This window comes from Suricata suricatta, chromosome 16, assembly GCF_006229205.1.
Source record: "Suricata suricatta isolate VVHF042 chromosome 16, meerkat_22Aug2017_6uvM2_HiC, whole genome shotgun sequence".
NCBI lineage: Eukaryota > Metazoa > Chordata > Mammalia > Carnivora > Herpestidae > Suricata > Suricata suricatta.
The window spans coordinates 20,330,910-20,350,643 of NC_043715.1; the positions used below are offsets into that span (position 1 = coordinate 20,330,910).

Consider the following 19,734-nt stretch of genomic DNA (forward strand, 5'->3'; position numbering starts at 1 on the left):
ACACACACACGCACACACACACAGACAACTTGCACAGAGAGGTTTCTGTTTATACTTCAAGCTAACTTGTATGAGTAAACAAGTAATAATATTAGCTAATATATATTGAGCAATATATGTCAGGCATTTTTCTAAGACAGCTAGCTAGCTGTCTACTTTGTGAGGGGTATGAATTTGGCCTAAGCAGACATCTGATTAACCATATTTTATTTGAAAGTAACGTGTGTGTGTATGTGTGTATATATATATACTTACTGATGTTAGTATCATCATCACTACCACTATCTTTATTGAGAACCTAGCATACATCTGTTCCAAAGTAGTCCATTAACATGAAGTGGAGGTGAGGAGAAGCAAGTGTGGAGCAGAGGCATAACATCATTCTATCAGATGATCTGGGTGATGATGGTGATCATGATGATCATGATGATGATGATGTGGGGCTTCAGAGGAGAATTGCAGATGCAGAGAAGAGGGCTTCTTTAACAGACAGAGCAAGTGATTATGATGGAGGGAGAAGAAAGTTCTTCTACAAGTCATTAAACAATGGCATTGTTTAGATGAATATCCTAGAGTACACAAGAAGCTTGTTTCAGAACCCAATGGCATTTTATAAAATGAATGTCCAACAAATGAAAACAATTCAGTCTCATAATATAAAAAGTCAGATACTATTCACATACAATGTAGCTAAGCTACTCCTTCTTTCTTATCTTTCTCTTATATAGTGTCTATAGACACACAAATATGTAAAAATTATGTATATAAACACCCATGTATACAGACATATACACATATTTATATACAAATATTTAAATATTCTGTCAAACAGAAAAAAACCCACGTATTTGTGTTTGTGTGTTTCGTACAGAATTACTGCTCAGAATCAGCATTCCTCAATCTATCTACAGTCTGAAAATTAAAATCTAGTAAGTATGTATCACCAAAACAATTCCTTTTTTTAAGTTTATATATTTACTTTGAGAGAGAGTGGGGATGAGGGAACAGAGAGACACAATGAGATGGTGAGATGGAGAGAATTCAGAGCAAGCTCTGCATTATCAGCACAGAGCCCCCAGTGTGGGCTCGAATCCAAGAACCATGAGATCATGACCTGAGCTGAGATCAAGAGTCCAATGCTTAACTGAGGCACCAAGCACCCCTAAAACAACAACTGTAATGTGATGAATGCAATCAGGGCTACTCAGAACATAGTTAAAAGCACTGACTCAGAAGCCTGACCATGTCTACATCTAGTAATATTCTGGGTCAGCAACTAATAAGGTATGAAATTTTAGGCAAGATATTTAACCTCACTCTATCCCAGTTTCCTGATAGGCTTCATGTGTCAACATATGCAACCAGTTAGACACTTCCTAATGCTGTTTTATCTTGTATATTTTATCAGTAAGTTTTGTATTATAAATGTTAATTATTATAAGTGGCTAAAAATAAACTACATTCATGCCTTTCTGTCTTTTCCTCCATGCTTGTTTTTTAGTAACTCAAATCACACCTTTCAGAAATTAAAAAATAAAAAAGTCTGAGTGCAAGTAACAAATTTTGTTAGAGACACACACTTATACAATGAGATCAATGAACTAAATATTGAAATTATAAATAAGAAAAAAAAAGAAAGGGAATTCCTTTTTTGTGGAAAAGCAAAGTCATGTGGCCCCCAGAGTGTTGATATTTTGGAGGAGCATGGACAAAGAATACAATTGAAGCACCTTGCCATGATCTGGGCTAAGCCAACAAGTCCTGAACTAGCATTTCCCAAAATGACGCATCCATACCACTGGGAGGTATGGGATACATTATGGGGTGCAGCAGAGGTTAAAAATAGCCCTGTTTACATAGTGAGTCTCCCTTTTAATTGCTATTTCAGTCCTTCTGATTACGCAAAGTGGGTCTCAGTTTGGAGACGGTTGTTCACACCTCCCTGAAATCTGCTAATCCCCAACCCAGCAGTCAGAGCTGACCTCCATGCAATGGCTTCCAGATAGAATTACACAACTCCTTTAAAAAACAATATACACATGTGTATATGCATATAAATATATGTGTAATATATGCATATGAAATACATATAAAATAATATACACATACGCATCTACATATATCTATCTATATCTATATGTACACACACACACACACACACACACACACACACACACAATTACTTTCAGTTTATCATCTCTTTTCTGACCTGAGCTAGTTTTCCTCTCTTTATTGGGACATAAGGTTTTTTATTTTTATTGTTTTTAATTTTTTAATGTTTATTTATTTTTGAGAGATATAGAGAGAGACAGCAAGCAAGGGAGGGGTAGAGAGAGAGGGAGGCACAGAATCGAAGCAGGTTCCAGGCTCTGAGCTGCCAGCACAGAGCTGGACGCAGGGCTCAAACTCATGGACTATGAGATGGTGACCTAAACCAAAGTTGGATACTTAACCAACTGAGCCATCCAGTCACCCCAAAACAAAAGGTTTACTTTTTAAATAAATGGATTTAAGTTTTCAAATTTAGATACATATACTAGGTAAATAATAGTTAACATGCTATGTGGTTACAGAAAGCATTAAAAAGATGGTATTCAGTGGCTGAAACTAGGTATGCAGTGGACAGTAGAAATAAAAGATCAGGTTAGAGAGATGTTTAGAAGATAAAATAAACAGATGTTAGTGATTTGTTTAGAAAGGAAATAGCTACAAATGGCTAAGTGGTCAAATGAGTCTGAGACTCAGCCAAACCTCCAGTTGGTCAAGGTATCTGAAGAGTGAACCATCTGATTAATGCTGGTTTTGCCTACAGGTGGGAAACCCATCTCAAGAACGTCTAATAAAGCTGAACCACATTCTCTCTGTATTCAGTTCCTTAACCAATTCCATCTCTGCACAATTCTTTGTTTTTCTTGGCCATTTTGGGATGTGCTCTACAGAATCAGCGCCCCTCCCAAGATTCTCAATAGGCATCATTAATTACCCTCCCTATTCAAAATGATGGCATTTGCTGTATCATTTAGTCAGGGCATCCTTGGAATGTGGAAGGATTCCAACAAGGTAAAACACACACACACACACACACACACACACACACACACACACACACGTTACCTGGTTTTTATTCCCCCCAAAATGCAACTCTCTGTCCAGGTGAATATAATCATTTTACTGTGTGAAGAATTTCTAATAGCTCTCCTCTCCTTTGCTGCTGGGTTAAACTGGTACATTTAGCGGAAAGAGGGATATAAAAACAAAACATAATCTCTGTAAGTTTCAAGATCCACAGGAAATAGTAGCCTTTCTGTATACTTCACAGAGATGTTTGGGAACATCTAGCAAAATCACATGAAAAAAATTCCATAGTAACTTTTTGTGAAAATAAACAAACCAAAAAGGACTTTGTGTTGCTCAAAGTTTAATGTAAAATATTTCAGGGTCACAAGCACCAATACTAATCTGTGATGAAACCCACAATCACCAGACTGAGATGCTTGCTCCTTTTGAAAGCATCTTCTTGCCTCCAAGACAGCAAATCAAACCCTCAGTTGCACTCATAACTTGGTCTGTATGTGTCTGTATATACAGAGAGCTTGTCAACCTGTGCACACTGACATTTGGGGCCAGACACTTTTGTATTGGGGCTGTTCTGTGCATCGTAGGATGTTTATCAGCATCCCTCCTCTACACATTAATGCTGATAGCATGCACCAGTTGTGACGACCAAAATTATTTCCAGATATTTGGCTGGTAGGTCAAAATAATCTTGGTGTAGAACCACTACTATAGAGTTATGTGTCTTTTCTCTCAGTGTATTGAAGTTGTTTGCTTTTAGGACTTTCTGTATCAGGACATTAGAAATATTCTATATGGTGCTGAGCACTGAGGTCTATGTATAGTGGAGGCTTGTTTCTTCTGGATTTTCTAGACAATACTTAATATATAGACAGGCAGAAGTTCCTCCTAATCTTCTTTTTAAAAATTCTTTTAAGTTTATTTATTTATTTTGAGAGAGACAGAGAGAACAAACACAGGGGATGGGCAGAAAGAGGGGGGAGACAGAGAGAGAATCTCAAGCAGACTCTGCTCTCTCAGCACAGAGCCCAACTCAGGGTCTGAACCCACAAACTGTGAAATCATGACCCGAGCTGAAATCAAGGGCTGAATGCTTAACTGACTGCGTCACCCAGGTACCTCTCCTATTTATCTTCTGTCTGCATTTCAAGAAGAAACCTAGTGAAGGGTTGATATATAAGAGTTGCAGTAACATTTCTTCAGTGAGCAATTAATGACTGATCCCTTCAAAGGCAGCCGCACCTAAAGAATTTTCAACTCAGCATTTCAATTCACTTCAAACATAATGTAAAGCATGTAGGGGATTCTCAATGAATATTTAGGGATGAATCAGTGAATGAATGGATAGAAGGATGAATCGAGAAAGACAGCCTCACATTCACAGGCCAAACATTCTCACATGTGTGCGTCTCTAATCTTCCCCTGGAGTTACTATGACTACAAACATCTGAGCTGCCAACTTTCTGTCTGAAACTCTAAACAAGATTCCAGGTGAGGAAGCGTCTTTGGCAGGAACCCAGCAGACCCAGCAGCAGCTCACAGGAGGAAATCTGCACAGACTTAAGTGAAAATCAGATTCATCCTAGCTGAACTAATCTGTGACTAGAAAAAAAAAAAAAACATCATTGCAAGTCACCACGGTTGGGTAGGGACATGAAAAACTGAGATCAGACGATTTAATGTCAGTTTCACAGAGGCAGTGTCCAGAACAGGTATTACTGGTGCTGTTACTTCCATAAAGCCCCTCTTGTTGAATCAGGGGAAGAACATTTTAGATCTAAAGGGTACCTTGGGAGAGAGGAATCCATGGGGGCCACCACAAAGTTTCCTCTTTTTGTTGTGTTTTAGAGGGAAATCTGACACTTCTGAATTGATTTGATACTGCAAAGGAGCTTTATCAACCTCAGGGGATTTGATTGGCCTTCATGGAAGAGGAAGGGCCATAATCTCCCAAAGAGAGATTTCGGCCACCATCAAGGAAGTTTTAATGTTGGAGGCTTCCTTGTTCTCTACTTGACTAAATCATACTCAAAATTTAGGATGTCTCTTAGGCAAAATACTCTTAAGAATTATTTCCTAAACTCATAACACCTCTTATTTCTAACAAAATTCCTTCCTATAATGATTTTATTTTTAGATTTATTATTTCTATTAAATTTAAATTCCTTGAGGACAAGAACTGTCTGAATGATAATAGTTATTATCATTGCTATTATTATTATTATTATTATTATTATTATAAAGAAGGAAGAGAAGATAAATTTCAAATCTTGCTAGGAAATATTATAACCTAGTCAATGACTGTAGTATTTTACAAAACAAATGATCACATTTAACTTTCAAAATAAATTTATGAATCAGGTCCAAATGTAAACTGTTATGTCTGTAGTCCTGCACACAGGCTCTGGCAAAATGGTGATGAGCAAGTACTGCTGCAGTGAATTTATATAAAAAGAAGTGAAAAAAGTAAAGTTAGGAACAGGCTAAGGAATACCATAGATAGAGGTCCAGTGTTTGCTAATAGACTCTGGATTTAAAGTACAGAGACCTGAACGTGAACCTCAGTTGTGTATCTTCTTTGAGAATTTACTTAATTATCCAAGTCCCTACTTTCTATATTAAAGTTTATAGATCATGATATTCACTAAACAGAATTGTTGAGAGGGTGTGGAATTTAGTAGCTCAGTCTCTCCTGCTATTTAAATTCATTTTGTCAATTGTAAAAATCATAAAGTAAAAATGAGGTAAAAGAGGCAGTCAGATCAAAACTAGTTATTTACCTGCCTCTCTGACCCTAATCCCAGACTCTTTTGGGGTTAGGGCAAATTTACAACCCCCACACTTAAAAAAAAAGTCTGGTTATTAAGGCTAATTATTTTACAACATTCTTAAATACCGAGCTCATGTATTCAAATTAATCACATACATTTCATACTCAACATATTTAGAAGGATAGCACAACACTAAGTAGTTAGCTAACATTCAGGGAATTTATCAGACATCCTAACCTTGAAATTCTGGGTATATTAGTCCCATTCCAAGGTACCAAGCTGTACTTATTTTACATGGCCAAGATGGAATATCATACGATTTTTCTGACTAGTCATGAAGGTTATGTATCCCAAAACCCCATATGATATTTCCTTCACTAAACTGGTAACTTAGAAAACTGCAATTCTATTTTATACTTTAATGTTAATGGGGCACTTCTAGTAAGTTTTAATAGCTCCAAGTTCTAGAAACATATAAAACTTGGTAACTAACTACTGGAGGATATATTTACCATCAATAAACCATTGTAATATATTTTAATGTTTCCAACAGTATTGCTCAGTGAGATTCTAAGATCAATGATTACTTTCTCTGTGAACTATTTTCCACAATAATTTGCAAACATTTTCACAATACTTTATACTAACAGAAGAAAATAACTTTGGTTAAAAGGTCTTAAATAAGCTCCATTAGTAAAGGATCTGTGTATGACTAAAATATTTTATACTTCCAGATACAGATCAATTTGCTTTAAGTAAGTAGGCTCTTACCATATCCAAGATTCTATATGAACACTCCAATTAACAAATACAACTCTAGCATATTCTTTTCACCATACAAAATGACAAAACGAAGGAACTCTCCCCTGAAGAATCTCCATGAAGAAATCACAGCCACAGAACTGCTCAAAACAGACCTAAACAACATACCTGTACATGAATTTTAAAAACTTGTCATAAAATTAATCGCTGGGGTTGAAAAAAGCAACAGAGAAGCAACTGAGATAATGATTAGGAACTTTGAAAACAGGTATGACGAGTTTAAAAAAAGGCTATAAATGAGATGAATAATAAAATGGAGGCAGCCACCGCAAGGATTGAAGAGGCAGAGAGAAGACTGCTGAATTAGAAGACATAGTTATAGCAAAAGAGGAAGCTGAAAAAAAAGAAAGAGAGAAATTGATCCAGGGGCAGGAAAGAATTTGAGACCTGAGTGATACAATTAAATGGAGCAACATCTGTATCATAGGAATTCCTGAAGAGGAAGAAAGAGAGAAAGGTCCTGAAGGGATACTATACCAAATTATAACTGAGAATTTCCCAAATCTGGAGAAAGAAATAGACATTCAAATTCAAGAGGCACAAAGAACCCCCTTAAGATGTAATTTGAATCGACCTTAGGCATGACATATCAGAGTGAAACTGGCAAAATATAAAGATAAAGACAGAATTCTGAAAGCAGCTAGGGAAAAAAGGGCCCTAACATACAAAGGGAAACCTATCAGAGTGGTTACAGACTTATCTAATGAAACTTGGCAGACTAGGAAGGAATGACAGGAAATCTTCAATGTGATGAACAGAAAATACATGCAGCCAAAAATCCTTTATCCAGCAAGCCTATCATTCAAAATAGAAGACGAGATAAAGGTGTTCTCAAATAAACAAAAATTGAGAGAATTAATCACCAGGAAACCAGCCCTATAAGAAATCCTAAGAGGGACTCTATGAGGGAATTATTCAAAGAATACAAGGCGGCAGAAACACCACTATAAACATGAATTCTATGGAGAACACAATGACTCTAAACTCACATTTTTCAGTAATAACACTGAATGTAAATGGATTGAATGCTCCAACCAAATGACACAGGGTAGCAGAATGGATAAAAAAAACAAAACCCATCTATTTGCTGTCTACAAGAGACTCATTTTCGACTGGAAGATACCTTCAGGTTGAAAGTAAAGGGATGGAGAAGTATCTATCATGCAACTGGAAGCCAAAAGAAAGCCAGAGTAGCCATACTTATATCAGACAAACTGGACTTTAAAGTAAAGGCAGTAACAAGAGATGAAGAAGGATATTATATAATAATTACAGGGTCTCTCCTTCAGGAAGAGCTAACAATTATAAACATCTATGTGCCAAATTCGGGAGCACTCAAATACATAAAACAATTAATCACAGACAGAAACAATGTTATTGATAAGAATGTGCTAATTGCAGGGGACTTTAATACTCCACTGACAACAATGGATAGATTAACCAGACAGAAAATCACTAAAGAAACAATGGACCGGAATGACACATTGGAACAGATGGAATTGATAGATATATTTAGAACTCTGCATCCTGAAGTTAGGAAATTCACCTTCTTTTCGAGTGCACATGGCACATTCTCCAAGACAGATCATGTACCGGGGCATAAAGCAGCCCTCCATAAGTATAAACGGATAGAGACCATACCATGCACACTTTCAGATCACAATGCTATGAATCTTGAAATTAACCACAGGAAAAAGCCCAGAAAACCTCCAAAACTGTGGAAGTTAAAAACCACCCTACTAAGGAATGATTGGGCTAATCAGGCAATTAGAGAAGAAATTTAAAAATATATGGAAACAAATGAAAACGAAAATACAACAATGCAAAATCTCTGGGACGCAACAAAGGCAGACCTAAGAGGAAAGTATATTGCAATCCAGGCCTATTTCAACAAACTAGAAAAAGCACAAATTCAAATCTAACAGAGCACCTACTGGAACTAGAAGGGAAGCAGCAAGAGCACCCCAAACCCAGCAGAAGAAAAGAAATAATGAAGATCAGGGCAGAAATAAACAATATAGAATCCAAAAAAACAGTCAAGTAGATCAATGAAACCAAGAGTTGGTTCTTTGAAAAAATAAACAAAATTGATAAACCTCTAGCCAGGCTCCTCAGAAAGAAAAGAGAGAGCACCCAGATAGACAAAATCATGAATGAAAAATGATCTATTACAACCAATCCCTTAGAAATATAAGCAATCATGAGAGATTACTATGAAAAATTATGTCACCATAAAATGATGTAAAATTTCCTAAAAAATTGATGATCTCATTTCTTTAATGATATTGCAAATTAAATAAAGCCATACATAAAATTATTAAATTACACAGAATAAAACTATAATTTTATTTTCTCTTTAACACAGTGGTATCTCATAAAGTCATGTAAAGGTGGGATGCAATAATGCATTTAAATAGCTCATAACTGGTAAATATTTTTATAATAAATATACAGTAGTTTATTAGTTTCAAATATACAATATAGTGATATAACAAGTGTATATATTACTCACTGTTCATCATGCTAAGTGTATTCTTATTCCCTTCTACTACTTCACCCATCCTCCCACAACCTCCCCTCTGGTAACCATCAGATTGTCCTCTATACGGAAGAGTCTGGTTTTTGGTTTGTCTCTTTCTTCTTTGTTCGTTTGTTTTGTTTCTTAAATGTCACCTATGAGTGAAATTATACGGCACTTTTCCTTCTTGACTGACTTATTTCACTTAGTATTATTCAATATCAATCTATCCATATTGTTGCAAATGGCAAGATTTTATTCTTTATTATGGCTGAGTATCATTCGAACATAAACATATATATATATACATATATATATATATAGTTATATATATATTTATTTATAGTTATTTCCATTTTCATGTTTTATTCACCTATCAATGGACACATAGGCTGTTTCCATAATTTGGGTAGTATAAATAATGCTGCTATACACACAGAGGCGCATGTATCTTTTGGAATTAGTGTTTTCAAATTCTTTGGGGTAAATAATCAGTGGGGAATTACTGGACTATATGTTAATTCTATTTTTCATTTTTCATATTTTGAGGCACCAGTTTGTATTTGCACCAACAGTCCATAAGGGCTCCTTTTTACCCACATCCTTGTCAACACTTACTTTTTCTTTTTTTTTTTTTATAAACACTTACTGTTTCTAATGTTTTTTATTTTAACCATTCTGAAAGGTATGGCATATTATAGTTTTGAATTGCTTTTCTCTGATGATGAGTGATATTGAGCACCTTTACATGTGTCTTTTGGCCATCTGTATGTCTTTGGAGAGATGTCTTTTCATGTCTTCTGCCCATTTTTTAATTGGATTATTTGGGGTTCTTTGGTGTTGAGTTGTAGATGTTCTTTATATATCTTGGATACTAAACCTTAAGTGGATATGTCATTTGCAAATATCTTCCCCCATTAAGTAGGTTGTCTCTTAGTTTTCTTGATTGTTTCCTTTACTATGCAACGGCTTTCTTATTTTGGTGTATTCCCAATAGTTTACTTTTGCTTTTGTTTCTCTTGTCTCACAAAAGATAACTCAAAATTGTCGCAGCAAATATCAGAGAGATTACCACTTGAGCTGTCTTCTAGGATTTTGAGTGTTTGACTTTTCACATTTAAGTCCTTAATCCATCTTGAATATATTTTTGTGGATGGTGTAAGAAAGTAGTCCAGTTGCATGTAGCTGTCCAGCTTTCCCAACACCATTGAAAAGACATTCATTGAAATGACTGTCTTTTTCCTATTACATATCCTTGCCTCCTTCTCAAAGATTAATTGGCCATATAATCATTTGTCTATTTCTGGAATAACTATTTTGTGCCATTGAGCTTTATGTCTATTTTGTGCCAATACCATACTGTTTTGATTACAACAACTTTGGAGTATATCTTGAAATCTGAGAATATGATATTTCCAGTTTTATTCTTCTTATTCAAGATTGTTTTGGCTACTTATGGACTTCTGTGGTACCATAAAAATTTTAGGATTATTTGTTCCAGTTCTGTGAAAAGTGCTATTGATATTATGATAGGGAATCCATTAAATCTAAACAAATTGCTTTGGGTAGTATGGACATTTTAATAGTGTTTGTTCCTCTAATCCATGAAGACGAAATATTTTTTCATTTGTGTTGACTTAAATTTCTTTCATCAGTATTTTATAGTTTGCAGAGTAAAGGTATTTTACCTCCTTGATTAGATTTATTCTTAGGTATTTTATCATTTTTGGTGGAACTGTAAATGGAAATGTTCTCTACATTTCACTTTGTGGTACTTCACTATTAGTATATAGAAAGGCAACACATTTCTGTATATTGATTTTCTATCCTGTGATCTTACTAAATTCATTTATCAGTTCTAGTAGTTTTTTGGTGGAGTCATCATTGGTACATATTAAGTACCAAATAAATGTAAGCAATTGTTATTGTCATGATCTCTATTAATTCATCAACTCAAAAACATGTGTTGGAAAGGGTCAAGATGGCAGAGCAGCACGGAAGATCTCTGCTTTTCTCGTACCTGATATGCAACAAGATCAGCAACAAACCATTTTGCCCACGTAGAAAATTGATCTGAGGATTAACACAACAATATGCATAACTTACGCCACGGAACTTAGCAGGTACGTGGTGCAGAGAGGTGATGTGGGGGAGAGAGAATCCATGGAGACTAGGGAGCATTTTTGTTTGCAGGAAGAGGACAGAGATAGGGAGCAGAGTACAGGAAAAGCATTCCCCAAAAAAGCAGATGGAGAGAAAGAGAAATAATGAAAACACCCACAAGGGTCTGAACAAAAAAAGGGAGAAAGGAGAAAGGAGAGGGTTTCAATACCATTATGACTATATAAACAGGGGAGCAGAGAGTCAAAATTCTGCAGCTAGATACCTGGTGTTGCTCTAGTGGGAAGAGCATATCCCCAGGAACAGACAATGAGGTGTGAGGGATCCCTGGGCTACACAGGGAGAGGTGGTTCTCCTGCTGGGGAGACTTTGGTAGAGGCTGTGCAGCCACCCCAAGGGAAAAGTTCCCAGTGGACCCTGGAGAATAGCCATGTTTGCTCATGTTGGAACAAGGATGCTAGTGTGTGGTGAAGCCTGGCGCCAGTTGTGTGTTGTGATTTGCCATAGCCTCTGAAATGCTGCTGCTACTTGATCACACAAACTTTTTCTGGGGCAGGCTGGCATTTGGATGCAGTGTCTGGGCTTCTGCAGTGGTGCAGTCTTGCGAGTATTCTTTGCGGCAAGCCAGCACCTGGCCATTGCTCAGTGAGAACTGTTCCAGAGGGCTGGAGCAGGCCTAAACTGCAGGGCCCTCAGAAGTGAGGGGTTTGTAAAATCAACTCTATCTGAGATAAAATTCAGGACAGAAGTGCCTCCTGGTAGGTTGATGGCTTGGTTGCAGAGTAGAGGCAGGGAGTGGACGGAAGCCAGAGACAAAGGAGGGGTGCCTGATGGCCAGTTGGTGAGAGCACAGAATTCTGGTGCCAGAGACTGGGAAGGTGGATAAAGCCATTTTTACCTCTCTTATGCATACATATACAGGTGCAGACATGCCACGCCAAACCTAAGCAATAATCTAAGCCCCACCACCTAGTGGAGAACAGAGACATTACACCAAGCCCCATCCAACTGCTCCAACCAAGCTCATGAGGATTGCAAGTCTCTCTGCCAGCTTAGTGTACTGACTACAAAGCACTTCATAGTTTGACTTCTGGGGGAAACTGGATGTAGTTTCATTCGGATTTCCTCCTGTTTGCTGGTCAATATATTCATTTTTTATCTTTTTATTTTCTTATTCTTGGACACAGAAAGAGAAAAACACTTATTCTCCATTTTTATAAATAAAAAGCTTACAACTTTACTATATTTTAATTGTATTTGCAATTTTTCAAATTTTGCTTTACTGTAATTTCATTTTATTATGTTTTTGTATACATTTTTAGCACTTTTTAAATTTTTTCTTTTATTTTCCCTACCTTTTTCTCTATATTCTACAAGCTTCTTCAACAACCACACCTAAGTTCTATCTTCTTCTGTTTTATTTTTTCTGTTCTTTTTAATTTTTTTAATTTTAATTTTTAATTTTAGTAATTCTTTTTCTTCTTCCAAAAATGATGAAAGAAGGAATTCACCCTAAGAGAAAGAAAAGAAAGAAATGACAGCCAAGGACTTAACACAGATATAAGCAAGATGTCAGAATTAGAATTTAGAGTAATGATAATAAGAATACTAGCTGGGTGGAAAAAGAGCATAGAATCCCTTTCTTCAGACATAAAAGCAGTAAAATCTAGTCAGGATAAAGTGAAAAAAGCTATAAATGAGATGAATTCTCAAGTGAATGCCACAGAGGCAAGGATAGATGAAGCAGAGCATGACTCAGTGATATAAAAGACAAAATTATGGACAATAATGAAGCATTAAAAAAGGGAACTTAAGGCAAAAGAGCATAATTTAAGAATAGAAAACTCAGTGATTCATTTATAAAAGGAATAACATCTGAATCATAGGAGTCCCAGATGAAGAAGAGAGTAAAAGGCGTAGAAAGGTTATGGGAGCAAGTCATAGCAGACAATTTTTCTAATCTGGGGAAAGACTCAGACATCAAAATCCAAGAAGGACAGAAAACTCTCATTAGTTACAACAAACACCAGCCATCAACAAGGCATATTATAGTCAAATTCACAAAATACTCAAAGAAAGAATCATGAAAGCAGCAAAGGAAAATGTCCTTAACCTACAAGGGAAGACAGATCAGGTTTGCAGCAGACTTATTCAGAGAAACTTAGCAGGCCAGAAAGGAGTGACAGGATATATTCAACGTGCTGAATCAGAAAAATATGCAGCCAAGAATTCTTTATCCATCAAGGCTATCATTCTAACAGAAGGAGAGATAAAAATTTTCCCAGACAAACAGAAACTAAAGGAGTTTGTGACTGCTACACCAGCCCTGCAAGAAATTTTAAAGGGGACTTTCTTAGGGAAGAAAAGATGAAACAAAACAAAGAAGACGAAAAGCAACAAAGACTAGAAGGCTCAGAGAACACCACCAGAAACTTCAACCCTACAGGCAACACAATGGCAATAAATTCATATCTTTCAGTACTCACTCTAAATATCAATGGACTAAAAGCTCCAATTAAAAAACAAAGGGTAACAGAATGGATACGGAAGTAAGATACATCTGTATGCTGTTTACAAGAGACGAATTTTAGCCTTAAAAACATCTTCAGATTGAAAATAAGGGGATGGAGAACCATCTATCATGGTAATGGTCACCAAAAGAAAGTCAGAATAGTCATACTTATATCAGACAATCTATATTTTAAAATAAAGACTGTAACAAGAGATGAAGAAGAGAATTATGCATAATTAAGAAGTCTATCCAACAAGAAAATCTAACAATTGTAAACATTTATGCCTCCAACATGAAAGTATGCCAATATTAATCACAAACACAAAGAAACTCATTGGCAATAATACCATAATAGTAGGGAGGACTTCAATACTTCATTTACACCAATACACAGATCATCTTAGCAGAAAGTCAACAAGGAAACAGTGGCTTTGAATGACACACTGGACCAGATGGACTTAACAGATATATTCAGAACAGTTCATACTAAAGTAGTGAAAAATTCTTTTCAAGTACACATGGAACATTCTCCAGCATAGATCACATACTGGGACACAAATCAGCCCTTAACAAGTATAAAATGATTGAAATCATACCATACATATTTTCAGACCAAAACACTATGAAACTTGAAATCAACCACAACAAAAGTTTGGAAAGACAACAAATACCTGGATATTAAAGAACATTCTACTCAAGAATGAATGGTTTAAGCAAGAAGTTAAAGAGGAAATTGAAAAGGACATGGAAGCCCATGAAAATGAAAACACGATGACCCAAAACTTCTGGGATGACTTCTGGTCATGAGAGGGAAGTGTATAGCAATCTAAGCATTCCAAATGAAAGAAGAAAGGAATACAGGCTGGTCTCAGATATATGATCTAATCTTACACCTTAAAGAGCCGGAAAAATGACAGTAAATGAAACTGAAAACCAGCAGAAGACAGGAAATTATAGAGACTAAAGCAAAATTCAATGCTATCAAAAACAAAACAAAAAGACAACAACAACAAAACATTAGACAAGATCAATGAAACCAGGACCTGGTTCTTTGAAAGAATTAACAAAATTGATAAACCTCCAGCCAGTTTGATCAAAAAGAAAATAAAGGACCCAAATAAATGCAATCAAGAAAGAAAGAGAAGAGATTATAATCAACAGAGCAGAAACACAATCATAAGAGAATATTATGAACAATTATATGCCAATAAATTGGGAAATCTGGAAGAAATGGAGAAATTTCTAGAAACATATAAACTACTAATACTGAAGCAGGAAGAAATAGAACATTTGAACAGACGCATAACCAGTAAATAAATTGAATTAGTAATAAAATATCTCCCAAAAAACAAGAGTTCAGAGTCAGATAGCTTTCTAGGGGAATTCTTCCAAATATTTAAATAATTTTCTTTAGTAGCTGTTCTAAAAAACAGAAATGAAAGAAAAACTTCCAAACTCATTCTATGAGGCCAACAGTACCTTCATTCCAAAACCAAAGATCCCAGTAAAAAGGAGAATTACAGACTAATTTCCCTGATGGACATGAAAGCAAAATTTCTCACAAGCTATTAGCAAACCAGATCCAACAATACAGCAAAAAAGTTACTCACCACGATCAAGTGGGATTTACTTCTGGGATGCAGAGCTGGTATAATATCTGCAAATCAATCAGTGTGATACATAACATTAATAAAAGAAAGGACAAGAACCACATGATCCTGTCAGTAGATGCAGAGAAAGCATTTGACAAAATACAGAATCTTTTCTTGATAAAAACTCTCAAGAAAGTAGAGATAGAAGAATCATACCTCAAAATAAGAAGAGCCATATATGAAAGACCCACCACTAATATCATTCTCAATGGGGTAAAACTGACAGCTTTCCCCCTAAGGTCAGGAACATGACAGGGATAGCTACTACTCCCACTTTTATTCAGCAAAGTCGCAGGGTATAAAATAAATTGGCAGATATTGGTTGCACTTATATACACCAAAAATGAAGCAGCAGAAATAGAAATCAAGGGATATATCTCATTTACAATTGCACCAAAAAGCATAAAGAAGCCTAACCAAAGAGGTAAAAAATCTATACACTGAAGATGACAGAAAGCTTATGAAAGAAATGGAACACACACACACACACACACGCACACACACACACACACACACACACACACACACACAAATGGAAAAATAGCCCATGATCATGAGTTGGAAGAACATATATTGTTAAAATGTTAATACTCCTGAAAACAATCTATATATTCAATGCAATGCCTATCAAATTAACACCAGCATTCTTCACAGAGCTAGAACTAACAATCCTAGAATTTGTATGGAACCAGAAAAGACCCAAAATAGTCAAAACAATCCTGAAAAAGAAAACCAAAGCTGGACACATCACAATTCTGGATTTCAAGATCTATTACAAAGCTGTAATCACCAAGACAGTATGGTACTGGCACAAAAACAGACACTGAGAACAGCGGAACAGAAGAGAGAACCCAGAAATGGATCCATTTGGCCAACTAATCTTTGACAAAGCAAAGAATATCCAATGGAAGAAAGACAGTCTCTTCAGAAGATCATGTTGGGAAAACTAGACAGCGACATGCAGAAAAATGAACCTTGACCACTTTCTTACAGCGTACACAAAAATAAACTCAAAGTGGTTGAAAGATCTAAATGTAAAACAGGAGGCCATCAAAATCCTAGAGGAAAGAGCAGACAAAAACCTCTTAGACCATGGCTGCAGCAACTTCTTACTCAACATGTCTCTGAAAAGCAAGGGAAACAGAAGCAAAAATAAACTAGTGGGGCCTCATCAAGATAAAAAAAAATCTTCTGCATGGTAAAGGGAACAATCAGAACTAAAAGACAACCAATGGAATGGTAGAATTTGTTTGCCAATGGCATATCCAATAAAGGGTTACTATCCACAATCTATAAAGAACTTATCAAACTTAATGCCCCAAAAATAATAACTCAGTGAAGAAATGGGCAGAAGATATGAACAGACATTTTTCCAAAGAAAACATCTAGATGGCTAAAAGACACATGAAAATTGCTCAACATCAGTCATCATCAGGGAAATGCAAATCAAAATCGCAATGAGATACTACCTTATACACAGAATGGCTAACATTAACAGCACAGGCAACAACAGATGTTGGTGAGGATGCAGAGAAAGAGGATTTATTTTGCAGTGCTGGTGGGAATGAAAACTGGTACAGCCATTCTGGGAAACAGTATGGGGGTTCCTCAAAAAATTAAAAATAGAACTACACTATGATCAAGCAATTGCACTACTAAGTATGTATCCAAAGGATACAGGTGTGTGGTTTCAAAAGGGCACATGCACCCCAGTGTTATAAGAGCACTCCTGACAATAGCCAAAGGATGGAAAGAGCTCAAATGTCCATGAACAGAAGAATGGATAAAGAAGATGTGTTACATATATACAACGTAATATTATATGACAATAAAAAGAATGAAAACTTGCCATTTGCAACAATGTGGATAGAACTAGAGTGTATTATGCTAAGGGAAATTAGTCAGAGAAAGACAAATATTATATGACTTGATTCATATGTGGAATTTAAGATACAAAACAGGTGAACATAAGGGAAGGAAAGCAAAAATAATATAAGAACATGGATGGGAACAAAACATAAGAAACTCTTAAATATAGAGAATAAACAGGTTTGCTGGAGGGGTTGTGGGTGGAGTAATGGGCTAAATTGGTAAGGGGCATTAAGGAAGACACTTGTCCGGATGAGCACTGGGTATTATACATAGGGGATGAATCACTGGATTCTACTCCTGAAATCATTATTGCACCACATGCTAACTAACTTGTATGCAAATTTAAAAAGACAAAACAAAACAAAACAAAATAAAACATTTGTTGAACATTTGTAATACACAATTCATTATTCCTGAAGCTGAAACATGGTGACCAATAATTCAAGCAAGATACTTCCTGAGTTGATTTTGCTTTCTTGGGGGAAGAATAATATTAACACATTAATAAATAATGTTAAATATAAATATTATATTGGTAAATAAAATAAACAAAACAAGGTGGTTATTGGAGAAAATGGAGAGAAACGGTAACTAAGCTAAAGTAGACTGGGTTGTCAGTGAAAAGAGAACACTTTGGCAGAGGTATAAATAGGACCAAGACTCCCTTCTGATAAGAATCTTGAGGCAGAACATTCTAGGTAGAAGAGGTAGCAAGAAAAATTTTTCCATAATAAGAACTTTCTTGTTTTCTACAATCAATAAGAACATATGTGTGCCCTAAAGAAGGACCAAGTAAAGAATGACACAAGATTTGGGAAGATTAGCAGAGCCCATCAAGTAAGACTTGTAGACTATGGAAGGCATTGATACATTATAAAATCTTATACTTTATACACACACACACATACATACACACAAATCTTTAAATAGCATGTGTATATACATCCTATTTAAAAATGGCACTGGTTTCTGTGTGGAGAAAACATGAAAGTGGAGTGAGAGAAGAGTGAATGAGAGACAAGACAGAAGCTATTATTACACGATTTTAGGAACAGGGAGGGTTTGAGTTAGTACTAAAGCTAAGTTCATTTCCTAGTTTTTCTTTCAGCAATTTCTATATGATGGCATCATTTACGGAAATGGGGAAGACTGCCAAAGAAATACATCTAGGGGATGAAAACAGAGGATCAAAGGCTTGCTTCTGGTCATGTCAATGTTCAGGTGACATCTGAGTAGAAATTTCACACAGGTATCTGAATAAATCTAGTTAAGTTCAGCAAAGATATAAGGAATAGAGACATAAATTTAGAGTCACCAGCACAGAGTAGATATGTGAAGGCATGGGGGCTGATAGAGCTGAGATGTTACTGGAAATAAAGATACTTTGTTGTGATTATAACAATTTAAAAACTCATAGCCTATCTTGAAAGAAATTTATATCTCCATGTATGAAACCATTTTGTGAGATAGATGCTAGGTTATTACTAGTTGGGTGTCACTCGCTAGTGATTCACTCTTGCCCACCATTCACATTCCCTTTTTCCCAAAGCTCTTCAAATAAGTCTGTGTATATGAGTTTGCTTATGAATGCCTGATAACTGCTAAATGCTTCATATTCCAATTGATTTTTTCTACATTCAAAGATTTTCAACACTCGTTCAAAGTCTATTTTAACAAATATCATGGATCCTCAAATACCAAAATTATTCATTAAAATGAGCTTAAAAATACCACATGCTCTTAAAGTCACTATGTCTGACATGTTATCAAAATGAATTATCATCATACATACATATACACGTAAAGTATGAACAGAGATGCCTTTGTCTTAGGAGGGACCTGGTGGGGACTTTCCCTTACACAGCAGCCCTTTCTATAGAATTTCGGAGGGCCAGTTTCATCTGGTTTGGGGGAGGGTGTGAATTAACAGGATATCCTTGAACCTAACTCCAGAGATACTTAGTATTCCTGAGGGGACATCTTTTAAGTAAGTGTTTAACATTTTCCTTGTCAATAGTTGTGTTTTCAGGATCACACTTTCAGAACATTACCCTATTCTCATAAGGTCACCAGACTGAACAATTTTTAGGATGCAATTCCAAATAATAAAGTATTAAAACATCTTCTCCTATGGACAGGATCTTGAATTGTACCAAATAGAGTGGACCATGTAGAACATGGTCCAGATCTTCCTTTGAGACAGAAGACTTATTCCTTAGCAACGGACATAGCTCTCAGCTGACAACCTTCAGTTGCTAAGCACCTTGGGGGGAATTCCCTCAGAAGAGGACAGATGTTGTGTCAAGATTATATCCTTGCCCCAAGTAGGCTGAGGTGAGCATCCCACAGCAAATGACCCTGCCACGAAGGAGCATGAATGTCATCCCCATC

At 36.0% G+C, this 19,734-nt stretch overlaps 1 long non-coding RNA gene across 1 annotated transcript; it reads right to left on the reverse strand.

Moving 5' to 3' along the window:
* Positions 1-271: 271 nt before the first annotated feature.
* On the reverse strand, positions 272-3,195 carry LOC115279640. Its single transcript, XR_003903548.1, has 2 exons — positions 3,115-3,195; positions 272-569 (listed from the first exon to the last, which is right to left on the reverse strand). It is a non-coding gene; the product is annotated as an uncharacterized LOC115279640 (long non-coding RNA).
* Positions 3,196-19,734: the final 16,539 nt, after the last annotated feature.